Source organism: Pipistrellus kuhlii, unplaced genomic scaffold (genome assembly GCF_014108245.1).
Source record: "Pipistrellus kuhlii isolate mPipKuh1 unplaced genomic scaffold, mPipKuh1.p scaffold_m20_p_17, whole genome shotgun sequence".
In the NCBI taxonomy this organism is placed as follows: Eukaryota; Metazoa; Chordata; class Mammalia; order Chiroptera; family Vespertilionidae; genus Pipistrellus; species Pipistrellus kuhlii.
The window spans coordinates 27839187-27852606 of record NW_023425482.1 but is presented as its reverse complement, the minus strand read 5'-3'; the positions used below and the strand labels follow the sequence as shown (position 1 = coordinate 27852606).

Genomic DNA, 13420 nt, shown 5'->3' with positions numbered 1-13420 from the left:
GCTTGAAAGGATTCTTGAAGGATGAGCTTTTAATAGATCTCGAGGAGATGAAGCACGTCTTGCTGCCATCCAGGCCGTCAGCCCGTGGGCCTTCCAGTTCCGACTTGCACGCTGCTCACCCCAGACAGAGGCGCAGTATTTACATAAGACGGTTGGAGAGCCGCGCGCCCGCTCCCCGCGTTTCTTCGTTTGCTGATTCATTCATTCATTCATTCATTCATTCATTCATTCATATATTCGTTCAACAGACACTCAGGAGCCCCTCTGGGAGGGGCCTGGAGTGGATCCGGGGGGATTAACAGTAAATAAATCATGGCCCTCCTTGGATGCGCGGATTAGGAGAGGAAGCAGACGTATCAGCGGGTGAATCACCGTGTGTGAGAGCTACGGAGAAGGTACGGGGTGCGCTGAGAACTCTTCCTGCTTCTGATAAGGGGTAGAGGCCGTTCATTTAACCGCAGACGGAACGCCTGTTCCGAAGAGTTTGAGCTCAAAGAAGCAAGCTTATCCGGTTCTAGTCCGCTGCCTTCTGTCATGCAGGAGGGCCTGAGCCTCGCAAAGCCCGCTGGACGGCCTCCGCTATGGCCAGAAATGGCACGGGATTACGGCTGTAGCCTCAAGCACGGGGCCACACCGGCCTGGTGGTACAGTGTAACTGGACATGGACCTCAGTCAGCGGTCACATCAATGCCCAGCCAGCCCTGGGGGCGGTGTCCTGCCCCTCTCTGGCTGTGCTGCGGTACTATGGGCCCGGGAGGCCGAAGCCATGCCCCCAAACGCAAGTAGTATACCAGGGGCAAAGGGGTCGGCAATAAGCCAGGAGCTGGAAGTCGGAGCTGAGGGGCAGCCATGGAGCTGGTCCGGCAGCAGCTGGTGGTGCAACCGGCTTTGGAGACAGAGGGGCTGTGCTTCCTGCATGCCCATCACCAGTGAGTCCGAGGCGCGCCAGCCGAGCCAGGAGGGCCTGGGCGAAGACCTTTCTCTCCTGGAGCCGTTCTTCCCAGGGTGGCAGTGTCAGGCCGCTAGTTTTTCCCCCCTCAATTTATTTATTTTATTGGAAAGCAAACTCTGGGCTTGCGGATCCTAGGATTTCCTAGGCCATAGCCTGTGCCTCCAGGCCTCACTGAGTCCCCCTCGCCGTCCTCCTGCATTGAGCGTCTGTCCCCTGGTGGTCAGTGCGCATCATAGCAACTGGTTGACCGGTCGTTCTGGTCATTTGGCCATAATGGTCATTGAGTTTTCATTATATAGATATGTCAATGGAATACAACCTGGGGGCGGGAATTGAGTTAATTCCCTGCTATGGGTGTTCTCTCTCTCTCCCTCTCAACATCTCTCTCTCTCCATCCATCCTTCCTCCCTTCCATTCCATTCTCTCCTCAAACCCCATCTCTCATAAAAATAATACACAATATTTATAAAAGCCCAAGAACTGTGCTTTGCAGGTTTTAGGATTCTGAGTTCATAGGAATGCACTGTTTCCTCAAAAATTAAACTTTTATCTTCTATGAATCCTCTCATACAGCTCTAACACATACAGGATATTTTTTTTTTTAAAGCAAGGACATGAAATCTAATAGGTAAAAAAAAATGCACAATTTATAAAAATATATGTAAAACATACAAAAGTAACAATCTATTTTTTTCTTTCAATGAGACAAGCCAAATTTAAAACAAAACCAAAAAAATCAGTAAAGGTCAGGTCCGTAAATATACTTAAAAAAACACGCACATAAAATCGCGGCAAAATTATAGGTTATTTAAGAAAAACCATAAGAACAAAGCCCTCTATTACTTTCCAAAGATGAAAGAAGAAAGTTGTATGAACTCCAGGGAAGTATCTGAGCATTCATTCTGCCCGAGGGATCGAATCCACTCATCAAACCTCACATTCTCACAAGCAGAGACACTGCTGTGAATGGAAACCTTGTCATCAGAAGGTCTCTCTATGCTACGTGTTACTTGGGAAAAGAGTAAGCCCTTTATAATATATTAGTGTCTTGTGATAAATTATTACAGCGTAATTTGTCAAATTAGCCAACAACCACCTTGGAAAGCAAGTGGCAGAAATAGAAAAGTAAATTATCATTGAGGATGGATCTTCCTAGCGCTTCACATTCTTTTGAGAAGACTCATTCTGGTCGATTGGTGAGGACTCTTTTTCTTTCTTTTTTTTTTTTAATATTTTTATTGATTTTTTTTTTTATTTGATTTTTTTTTTTTTTTTTTTTTTTTTTTTTTTTTTTTTTTACAGAGAAGAAAGGAGAAGGATAAAGAGTCAGAAACATGGATGAGAGAGAAACATCGATCAGCTGCCTCCTGCACACCCCCTACTGGGGATGTGCCCACAACCAAGGTACATGCCCTTGACCGGAATCGAACCCGGGACCCCTCAGTCCACAGGACAATGCTCTATCCACTGAGCCAAACAGGTCAGGGCTGGTGAGGACTCTTGAAACAGGATGTTGATGCTGCCCCTTTGTCCCTCCTCCTCCTCCTGGTCACAGACTCACTCTGTGCGATAACAAATGCATTCCAGGTATTGGCATGACGCAGGCCCAGCCCTTCCCCTGCCACCGGGGGAGCTCATGAGCCAGGCCTCACCAGGAGCACCAGTGGGAGAATCCACTGGAATCTCCGAACCAAAGAGGAACAGGAACAAGAGAGAGAACCCTCCTGACATAGGGGTTATTCAGTGCTGGATGTGACCCTGCTGAGCTGAAATCCTTCTGGGAGCCTGGCTGCTGGTGCCCTGGAGAAGCCACTCTGCTCTGGGGAAGGGGGGCTGTTACCGGGCAGGATAGAAGGAACTGGGCTGCGGGCGACCAACATGGCTTCCTCAGGAGCTAACTTCAGGCAACTGCCAACGTTGTTTGGGGGTGCAAGCCAGTCTTCCTCCAATTATCCCAACGTGACCTTGACCTTGTCCCAATCCATAGGGATGCTTGGTTTTCGTTTTGCTCCACGGAGGCCTCCCGCTTCCTGTTCCGTTCTGCACCAGCTTTAATGAATGGATTCGGACACCCGGGAGAAGACAGCTCACCCCTCCCCCTCCTTTCTCCGACCAGGCCCGCACATTTACACTTCTATGCTTGTTTTAGAATCTTTTAGTCTCAAATTCCACTAAAAAAAACCTTTATAATATTGAGTGCATCCGTGAAATGACATGTTCCCTTGAATTATTAAAGTTCTTTTTGTGCTCCTCGGGGGAGTTTAATATCTTTCTTTAAAAAAAAATATTTTTATTGATTTCAGGAAGGGAAAGGGAGAGGAAGAGGGAGAGGGAGATAGAAACATCAGTGAGGAGAGAATCATGGGTCGGATGCCCCACTGCACACCCCACTGTGGGGATGGAGCCTGCAGCCGGGGCACGTGCCCTGACCAGGAATTGAACCTTGACCTCCTGGTTCATAGGTTGATGCTCAACCACTGAGCCATGCTGGCGGGCAATAACTTCCTGTATACTGGTCTTAGGCATTTTGTGTTTTCGTTAATTTTTTTAAGTGGAATTGTTTTAACCGTTCTATTTTCTAAATAGTGTTTACTTGTTTATTCTTATCCTAACTGCCTGATGCACAGAATTCATGCAAGGGGCTTGGCCCTCGCAGCCCTGGCTTCAACCAGAAGATGGTCCAGAAGGTCTAATTAGCATATTATGCTTTTATTATTATAGATGGGAAAGCTATGGGTTTTACGATTAGGATGGTAAGTCCTCTTTGTTCTAATAATTCTCAGTGTTTCTCCAGTTGTCCAGGTGGACAATTTCAATAATGTAGATAACGGTATTGTTGCCACCTCTTTCCTAGGGAGGACTCCTCATTTCTTCCATTCACTAATTACTCTGGAAAGCACTACAGGACCTTGTCAACACGTGTCACTCCTAACAGGGCGAGTGGTCTTGAAGCAGCTCAGCGTGGGGGCATCTGAGTGGCGGCTATGACCAGACGTCTTCCTACATCCTTCGGACAAACACCTGGCCCGGTCCGAACCGGCTTCCCCTTCGTTTCTTTGGTAACGAATGTACAGACGGCGTTCTTCGGGCCTCGGGCAGGCGTTCCCATGTAGAACTGCCCGTACCGTGAGCTCTCCTTCCGTGGAGGAGTCAGGCAATCCCCTTCAGACCTGGCTCTCCCCGGCCCTAGTTGTAGGACCTTCAGAAAATTCCAGAAGTCTCTGAAGCGTCCCTCTCCTCGCGCCTTCCTGCCTTTCCCAGGAGAATCCATGAGATCATGTCAATCAACCAGGGCCCTCAGCCCTCTGCCTCGTGGGCCCTTTTTCCATTAAAAAAAAACACAAACAAAACAAAACAAAAAACAGCAAAGGGCAAATACAGTCCAGATTGCATTCCTTGTTATGTTCCTTATCGTGATTTTAATTTTATTATGGGAACTAATTAATATGCCATCGTCTCGTTGTAGTCATTGTTTTCTTCTGGCTCTCCAAGAAATTCCAGTGAAAACATCCCGTGGGCTCTGGGTGCTGCACCCACTGGGGCTCTGCGAGGCCATGATGGGCGCGTAGTAGGTCCTTCACGGCGAGTCTCCTCTCCCCCTCCCGCCGGGCGGCGAGAGCAACCTTTGCAAAACCTCCGAGTGGCGAATTAAAATTCAAAAAACAGGGTCCGAAGGGGGGGGGAAAAGGCGTCCCCCAAGCCCGTGGCTATCTGAACAGCAGGTTTCACTTACGGCGAAGATCACTTTACTGCTTTTAAGCAACTTCAAAGCGGACGCTGTAAGGCCGTTCATTCCACATGTCTGTTTCACATCAGTCACAATTATAAGCCGGCCTCACTTCTCTCCCTCGTTATACCCCATAAATTGTGTAACTAGAATGTATGCGCAGGATATGGGTTACATTAGGGGTTGTCAGAAGTAGCCTGATAGGAAGCATCGGCCCCCCGCCCCCGCCTGGCATAGCTGGGCCGCTCCGGACCCGCCGGGGTGGGGGCCGAGAGCCCAGCGGGGGGGACAGGGCCCCAGTTCTAGGCCCCATGTGTCCACTGGTCTGCGGAACGCTCATCCCACAGCGAAGAGGATCATCCCGTTTCCAGGGGAACCTGGAGAGGGGGATGCGGGGGAGCGTGGGTCCAGAGCAGGTGAGGAGCACGATGCCCCTTATCCTGGAGGGACGGGAGGAAGGGCCTGTCTCCGGGTCCCCGCCTTCCTGGTCCTCACTCTCTCATTCGTGGGGAAGACCCTCGGCAGCTGTCCGTCCCTCCGCCCCATAAGGAAACAACTAGGGAGATGAAATAAGTGGTGAGTTGGCCTCTCTGGCAACCATTTGGCCAGTGGCGGCCGGCTTCCCTTTCCCGCCAGCCCTCCCCCACCCACCCCGGCTCTTCCTCCCTCACCTTGTAAAGACCGAGGAAGGGACTCGTGGATGGCCAGCAAGCATTTCTGTTTGAAAGAGGCAGTAAAAAAAAAAAAAAAAAAAGTTACATGGTCAAAGAATAGATTCCTTATTCTGAACGAAAGAGCTTTGATAGAGTTATAATTTATCACTCATGTTGCATTTATAAGATCACTGAAATTCAAGACTGTCTCGGTGATCCAGGGATGGGAGAGAGCTGCTTCCCACATGCGCTTCCCCGATAACCCACGCTGACGCCCTTTGAAGCACCAGCACTTGGTAAAATTGAATCTTTTTTTTTTTTTTTAATAGAAAATTTTCCAAAATGCCACACATGGTTCCCAGCCTTTCCAGGCAGACTTTCCTGAAACAGAATTCAGCCTTCCGTGAGGGTCAGCCTGTGGCGTTCTGCTCACACACGGGTCTGGAGACCACGCAGACTGCTTTGCAGCCTCCGCAGCTGCTGTAGGGCCCCGAACCCCGGGTGGGTCCACGTCTCTGAGGGATACTGTCTCCCCATCCACCGGGAGGGGAGAGACCTGCTGCCTGGAGAGGCTGGGAGGGGCGAGGGACATGCCACATATTTACAATAAAATGTTCAGCGCGATGCTTGGGAGATAGTAAGCACTGGAAAGTGTGCAGCCGAACCCTAAATGTGTAATAAAATAAAATGAATACGCAAGATGGTAATCGGTCGCCCAGCGTCATGCCTGTCCAGTTCCTTATCTGCTTTTTCATGATTTTCCCAACTTTGCTTTTTATAGTCAGTCCGGCGAGGTAAGTGCCCACCTTTTCCTTCTCGCTGGGTGGGATCAGTGCCTGCCTCTGCTGGCATCTCTCTGAGTATTTTGCTTCTAACATTCTGTGAGATGGAAAAACACATAAGCAGGTTGCACAGGAGTATTTGTAAGTGAGACCCAGTGAGTTTTAAGGTCTGGCTTTAGGTGTTTTTATGTGTGTGTGTGTTTTCCTCCCTTCAAGGAAAAAATATTTTGACTTTCAATGCACACTATTAGTCAGGATAGGGTAGGTTTTGCTGCAAGAATAAACAACGGTGTTTTCATTCCACTTCCCCATTACTACTGTCACTTCGGGTATCCTCTTTACTGCTGCCACTAGAGTATACACACGGAGTGGCCAGATGATGATGATCTCTGAACGCATAATAATCTGGCCACTCAGTGTATATCCTACATAATATTGTAAAAGGCTAATATGCAAATTGTCTCCTCGACCAGGAGTTCGACCAGCAGGCAGGCTGGCCAACCGCCATGACCCCTCCCCCTGGTCAGGCTGACTGAACCCCACCCATGCACGAATTCATGCACTGGGCCTCTAATATATATATATATTGTTAGATTATTAATAGATTATTATGGATTCAGAGATCAGAATAATCTGGCCACTCAGTGTATTGCTTTCAAGTTTGAAACTGTCAAACACCAGGTAGAGGAGATGTTTTCATTCATATTTACCTACATGCAAAGCGGGAGTGTTGTGGTTTTGCATTGCTTTTCATCAGCTTGGGTTGGAAAGAAAACTTGATGAGGAATGCACAGGACCTGGCAGATGACTGCATGGAACTGACCTGGTTCTCATCCCCCGCTTGCTTTAAAAAGGAGATTCTGGTCAAAACTGGTTTGGCTCAGTGGATAGAGCATCATCAGTCTGCAGACTGAAAGGTCCCAGGTTCGATTCCGGTCAAGGGCATGTACACTGGTTGCGGGCACATCCCCAGTGCGCAGTATGCAGGAGGCAGTTGGTCAATGTTCCTCTCTCATCGATGTTTCTAGCTCTCCATCCCTCTCCTTCTTCTCTGTTAAAATCAATAAAATATATATATTTTTAAAAAGGAGATTCTGAGACAGGGTTTTGGGAGCAGCTCATGTGGAAGGAAACACCAACAAGAAGTGAGGAAGTGCGGCAGGGAAGCCAGGGCCATGGGGCATTACCAGCCCAGGTGCCATTCTGAGAACCTGGGACTCCGTGCCCCTGGAGAAACCCCAGGAGTTCGGCCCTGCCGCGGGGGGACCGGGGCGGGGGGGGGGGCTGAGGAAGCTGTGGTATTTATACAAGCTCCTGCGTGTCACGGGTTCAGGGATGCTTCCAAGAGGTAATCCACCAACGTCTCCAGCCTGCCATGGGGATGGGTTTATTTATACATAGACGTGCAATAAATTATCCCAAAGCGTCATGGCCTAATACAATATTTATTATCTCATATTGCCTGTAAGGGTCAGGGATTTTGGAATAGCTCAGCTACTTGCTTCTGGCTTACGGTTCCTCATAAGGTTACGGTTAAGAATTGGCAGGGCTTCTGTTATCTAAAGACGGAAGCCGGGAGACCTGCTCCTAGGATGGCTCGCTCGCGTGGCTGGCCCGTCAACACAAGCTATGGCTGGAGGCCTCAGTTTCTTCCCAGGCAGACCCCCCTCTCCACGTGACCGCCAGAGGGTCCTCTCAGGCACAGGGCTTGCCCCCAAGGTGAGTGGTCTGAGAGACAGCAGGCCACGATGCCTTTCATGTCCTGGTTCTGAAAGTCCCATCGTCGTTTCCACCACATCCCGGTGACAGAAGCAAGTCAAGTCATGAAGTCTGGCTTCCATTCAAGAGGAGAGGAGGGAGGAATGTCAAAGTCTCTGCAAACATATTTTTAAGCCATCACAGCAGGCAGAACGGGCTCTGGCAGCCAGAGACAGCCTTCGGGCAGGGAAGTGCAGGTGCACTTAGAAGTCAGGCAGGCTGAGGCGGTCAGGGCAAAAGGGAATGAGTCGGGCACCCACAGCGTCCTCTACAGCAATAAATACAGATTTTAATAAATACAAAGCATGGAGAAATGGACTTGACCGCTGGATGGGAGGAGTCGCAAAGTGACATCGCACAGAGCATGCAGACCGAGAGGGGCGAGGATTCGGCACATTTTAAGAATCAACCTGCTATAACCACTAAGAAAAAAAACAACCACTGCCAATTAGATTATGGTACCCCATTGATTACAAGATGTATCACAGTTTCAGAGATACAAATCCAAGAAAAAAGTACATCTTAAAATCAACCAACGTAATAGTTGCACAAAGAATTTCAGAGCTTCATACATATATATGTACTAGAGGCCCAGTGCATGAAATTTGTGCACGGGTAAGGTCCTTAATGGCTGTGCCTGTTGGCTGGGGCCTCCCTTCCCCGGATGCCGGCTGTCAGCCAGATTCTTCCTTCATTCCGCACCACCCCCTGGTGATCAGCACACGTCATAGTGAGCGATCGAACTTCCAGTAGGTCAAACTCCCAAAGGGACACTTTGCATAGTAGGCTTGTGTGTGTGTGTGTGTGTGTGTGTGTGTGTGTGTGTGAAGTGAAAAAGTTAGACAGGAAGGGAAAATGAACAATTGAGGGTGTTAATTATATAATATATATACACACCTGCATACACACACACACACACACACACGTATAATTGTTGCAAAACCCAACACTTCTCACAGTGTCTCCATCGTATACAGGCACCCTTTGAAGTTCAGCAAAGACAGGGGGCCGGTGTGGGGTGCTAGGCTTCCTTCCTTACCAGGCCACGGCCCAGAACTGGAGCAGGTGGTCTCATCTCTCTGAGCCTCCATGTTCACGTCTGACAGGTGGATACGGCACTGTTCTGACGCTCCCACCGATCAGTTAAAGATGAGCTCACACTGGTGTTGGAGGTCAACGTGCCCTGGAGACACCGGGCTCTGCAGAGGTGCAGGAGCAGCGGGGCCACTTGGAGGTCGCGTCCCAGCAAAGGACATTTCCTTCTCGGGAGCTCAAGGAAAACAAGGCCTCCACTTCCTCATGCTCCCGGTCAACGAGGACGATTCCCGCTTCTCCGGGAAAGACAAAACTGGGAAGGGGGTGGGTGGTGGTGGTGATGGGAGACGGTGGGGGGGGGGCTTGAGTGCAGTCGTACAAAAGCAGATCCTGCGTCAATGACGAGGAAAAAGCCCAGCTGGTCATTTTCTAGCGGCTTCCACAAACCCAGGCCTAGGAGGGCCACACAGCTCCCCGCCTGGCGCCCGCACACCTGGTCACTGCTCCCGCGGGGCCGCCTCCTAACGCCGTCCACGCAGGGCGGGCCCGGGGGCAGAGCCTGGGGCTTCCGGCCAGAAAAAGCCTGGCCGCCCCTCGGGGAGCCGGAAGCTCCCAGGGAGAGAGATGACACACACCTGAGTGGGTCTGATGCATCTTCCTCCCCGGGGAGGGCAGCGGGACGCAGGCCCGGGCCATCCATCATGCGGCTAAAATTAGATCCTGCTTAGGAGGAATGATAGATCGCTGATTACATAATAAAGATAGCGCCATTTCTCCCGAGAAGCAGGAGGGAGCGGGACAGAGTGAGGCGCGGGGCGAACGGACCCTGGGTATGAGAAACGGATTCATTAAGTATTTAATCTCTATCCCGTTCCCAGGGAATAAAGGCGCACATACATCACGCGTGTTTTAGAGTGACTCGGTAATTAATACTGTTACACTGAAGCGGCCCTGGTCCTCGTGGGCCAGTCCCACCGGAAGTCAGAGGATGCAGGCGGGGCAGGCCCTCTGCCCACCTCTGCCAGGGAGGGCGTGGCTGCCCTCCACCGGTCCAGACCAGCCGGACCAGCCTGGGACCACCCACCAGCGTGGCCCGGTGAGCTGTGGGTCTGTAGGGCGGTTTAGTCCTGTTCTGGCGAGGCCCCGTGGCTGGCAGGGGGCACCCCTGGAGGAGACGGTTGTACGGTTCTACAGCCACAGAGATGGCAGCTGAAAAGGCCTGTGGACCCACGGGCCTGTGCCTTTAAGATGGCCCTCGTTCTCCCCTCTTCACACATAAACCCGCCCCCTCTCCATGGCATTCTTTTTTTAATACATTTTATTGATTTTTCATAGAGAGGAAAGGAGAGGGATAGAGAGTTAGAAACATCGATGAGAGAGAAACATCCATCAGCTGCCTCCTGCACACCCCCTACTGGGGATGTGCCCGCCACTAAGGTACATGCCCTTGACCGGAATCGAACCTGGGACCCTCCAGTCTGCAGGCTCACGCTCTATCCACTGAGCCACGCTGGTTCCGGCATCTTCATGGCATTCTACGTCCTTCTAAAGTCCTTGCCATAACGTGTGAGCCTCACAAAAAAAATAAAATAAATAAATAAATAAAAAGAGCCTGTAGCCAGGGAGGAGGCGCCTCCAGATGTCATGGCGACAATATTCTGACTTAAACACAAGCGTGTTCGGATGGAGTTTAAACAAACACGCAGGTTTATAGTGCCTCAGGCGTCAAGACTCAGTAAAAACAAATCTGGGTGAGATGACCAAAATGAGTCTAAGGAGAGCAGCTCTGAGCAGTAAAGGGTCCCGGCGAACGTTTGTGCAGGAGGGAGCGCGGTTCAGAGGTTGGGAGGGACATGCCAGAGGCCCTGAGGGATTAAAAGCTCACCGCCTGGCTGTTTACACTCCAGGGAGAGGACGCAGGTCTCCATGTGAGAGGAACGTGGGTCCTGGCGCCGCTCTGATGTCCACTGGCCGGTGATTCTCAGACACACCGTCCACCGGCTTCTGAGCGCGGCTTCGCCTGTGATGTAAAAGCCAAACCTGGCCAAAGGCTGGCAGCACTCACAGCATCCTGCACGGGGCCAGGGCCGGGGCAGGAAGTCAACAGCCATCACTTCTCTCTTGCTCTCCCTCCCCTGAGTCCACCCACTTACAGGAGCACAGACAGATAACGCCAGACACTTTGGGTGGCAAAGAGCTGGCTTCTCCCCGCTCTGCCAGGCCGGAGGGAAATTCAGGTTCTAAGGAGTCAGCAGGGGCACATGCCTGGGGAAATCCTCAAAGCAGTCAGGATGGGACGGGCTCTGCAGCGATAAGAAGAACCCCCAGCGCCCCGTGGCTTGATGGGAATTGGGCAGGTTTCCTCTGCAGCTACAGGAGGAAGCCATATTTCCCCTTCTCTCCATTCAAAACGAAGACTGTGAGCACATGCGTCAGAGGCAGCAGCATCCAGCCCAGGCAGCACCTGGAGTGTAAATGAGATGAAAAGGAAGTCACTACCTCACCTGCTGGGGAGGCCGCGCCTTCCAGTCCCCCCTCCCTCCACCTCATCCCCCCAACCCCACCCCTCACCTCCCGCTGTGGGTCCCGATACCTCCTGCTGAGTGGAGTCGGACTCTCCTGGAGGGGCTGGTTGAAACAGGTACAACCTGGAGCTTCCGCAGGAGCCCTGGCCTCCTCTGGACAACTAGCGTCTGGAAGACTCGGAGTCTGTTAATCCAGAGCGTGGAGGCTGCCTCACTGACGTCAGGAGAGTCTGTGCATCCATCCGAGTGACCAACTCCGCTTCCTGTTGGACAAAAAGGGGACAAAAGGCTTAATTTACAAAACAGGCTGCCTCTTTTAGCCACTGCGACCCATTAGTAAATTATCTTATAGATACAAATTCTTAAGAGTCTAGCATGTGGGCAAAGACAGTTAGTAGTCAACATAAATGGATTCTGTACAACAAACAGGCTGCTGAGCTTCATGGAGGGTGAGGGGAGAGGAAGATAAGTCCAGAGTGAGGACTTGGGTTCAAGGTCACAGTAGCTGCCGTGACCTTGGACATGGCCATCTCACGTCTCAGGATGTACTTACTCACCTAATAAAACAGAAACGATGCTATGCATTTCAGGCTCCCTCGTACAATTGGGTGGAATTAACACAGCTATGAAAGAAACTGTGAGAGAAACCACAGTGGAAATGATGTGGTTACGTCCAATTTTTGTAAGAATTACCGAACACCTTATCCTTAGCCCATATCAGCAAGCTGACTCCTGACAAATGAGAGCTCGTTACTGAGTCACATCCCATTGTCTCACCCTCCACTGACAGGGCCGGCCCACGTTCCCGTCAGCATGCCGGCAAATCCTTGGTAGAGGGCAACTCCCTACAAGTGGGTATTCGCCATTCCATCTCCCCTCATCCCACACACTCCACTACCCACACAATGTCACTCACAACTCCTCAAGCCAGAGAGGGAGACAGAGGGAGCATGCGCACACCTCTTCGTAGGTTTCCCCGTTGGGTCAAGATGCTTTAGGACCCAAATGGCCTCACAGCCTGAAATCTCTGAACAGATCTTTTGAGCTTACGGTATAAATAATCCTCTTATTTTGCTCTGTGGAAGAAATATGTATAAGCAGTACAATAGCTAAGAAGTAGGATGCGAGAGAGAGAGAGAGAGAGAGAGAGAGAGAGAGAGAGAGAGAGAGAGAGAGAGAGAGAGGGGTATGGAAGAGGTGAAAAGCAGCATGGGTAATCCAGAAGCTACTCAAACTCTCGAATAACATCATTATTTTTTTTAAATGTTTTTCACAGTTTCTGAGCACCCAGATCGAATCAAACTTTCCTTTGAATGGTGATATCATCCTATTCCATAAAATTTATTTTCAGAAGTTTTGGGGGGGAGGTGGAAATCTTCTCTTGGGAAGAGAGAGAAAGTGCCTGCCACCCAATTATTTGTTTACTGTGTTTGTAAACAAAATAATGTTGGGCACATAACAGGCATTGAATATGTGTTTGCTGACTAATGCAGAAAGATTCTTGGAGAGGTAACAGTAATACAAGGACAGCAAAGAAATTACCTAGAATCCACTCTCTTCCCATTGGTTGGAGGCAGTTAGAACACAGTAGGTAAAAGCCAAGTCTGTCACCTTCTCTTTCTGTGTCATTGGACAAATGACTTAATCCCTTTGGCTCAGTGTTTATGCTCATCGTAACAACAAGGATAATGAGCGTGTTTACACTGTAAAGTTGTTGTGAGAATTAAATTAGGTAATACAGAGCAGCATTTACAACACTGGCACATGATAAGTGTGCAATAAATGTAGCTATTATTATTATTGTGGATTTTTTTTTACTGTTTCTGAGAATACAGAAGTCCATTAAATTGGGAAAGTAAGATATAATAGACTAGTTAATTTCTAAAATAATATAAAATTTAGCCCTTATCTCCACTTAAGTTAGTCTTGTTTAACCACTTAAGATTTAACAAAATTCAAACTTGATTTCCAGGTAAAGGTGGCAGATT

General features: G+C 49.9%; 1 long non-coding RNA gene across 1 annotated transcript in view; it reads right to left on the bottom strand.

The window, feature by feature from the left end:
- Positions 1-11205: 11205 nt before the first annotated feature.
- LOC118720623 overlaps positions 11206-13420 on the bottom strand; it is a 40918-nt gene continuing 38703 nt past the window's right edge. Inside the window, exons 4-5 of the long non-coding RNA XR_006741884.1 lie at positions 11501-12508; positions 11206-11371 (exon numbers count right to left, since the gene is read on the bottom strand). This is a non-coding gene — a long non-coding RNA (uncharacterized LOC118720623). The remainder of the gene's footprint in view (positions 11372-11500; positions 12509-13420) is intronic.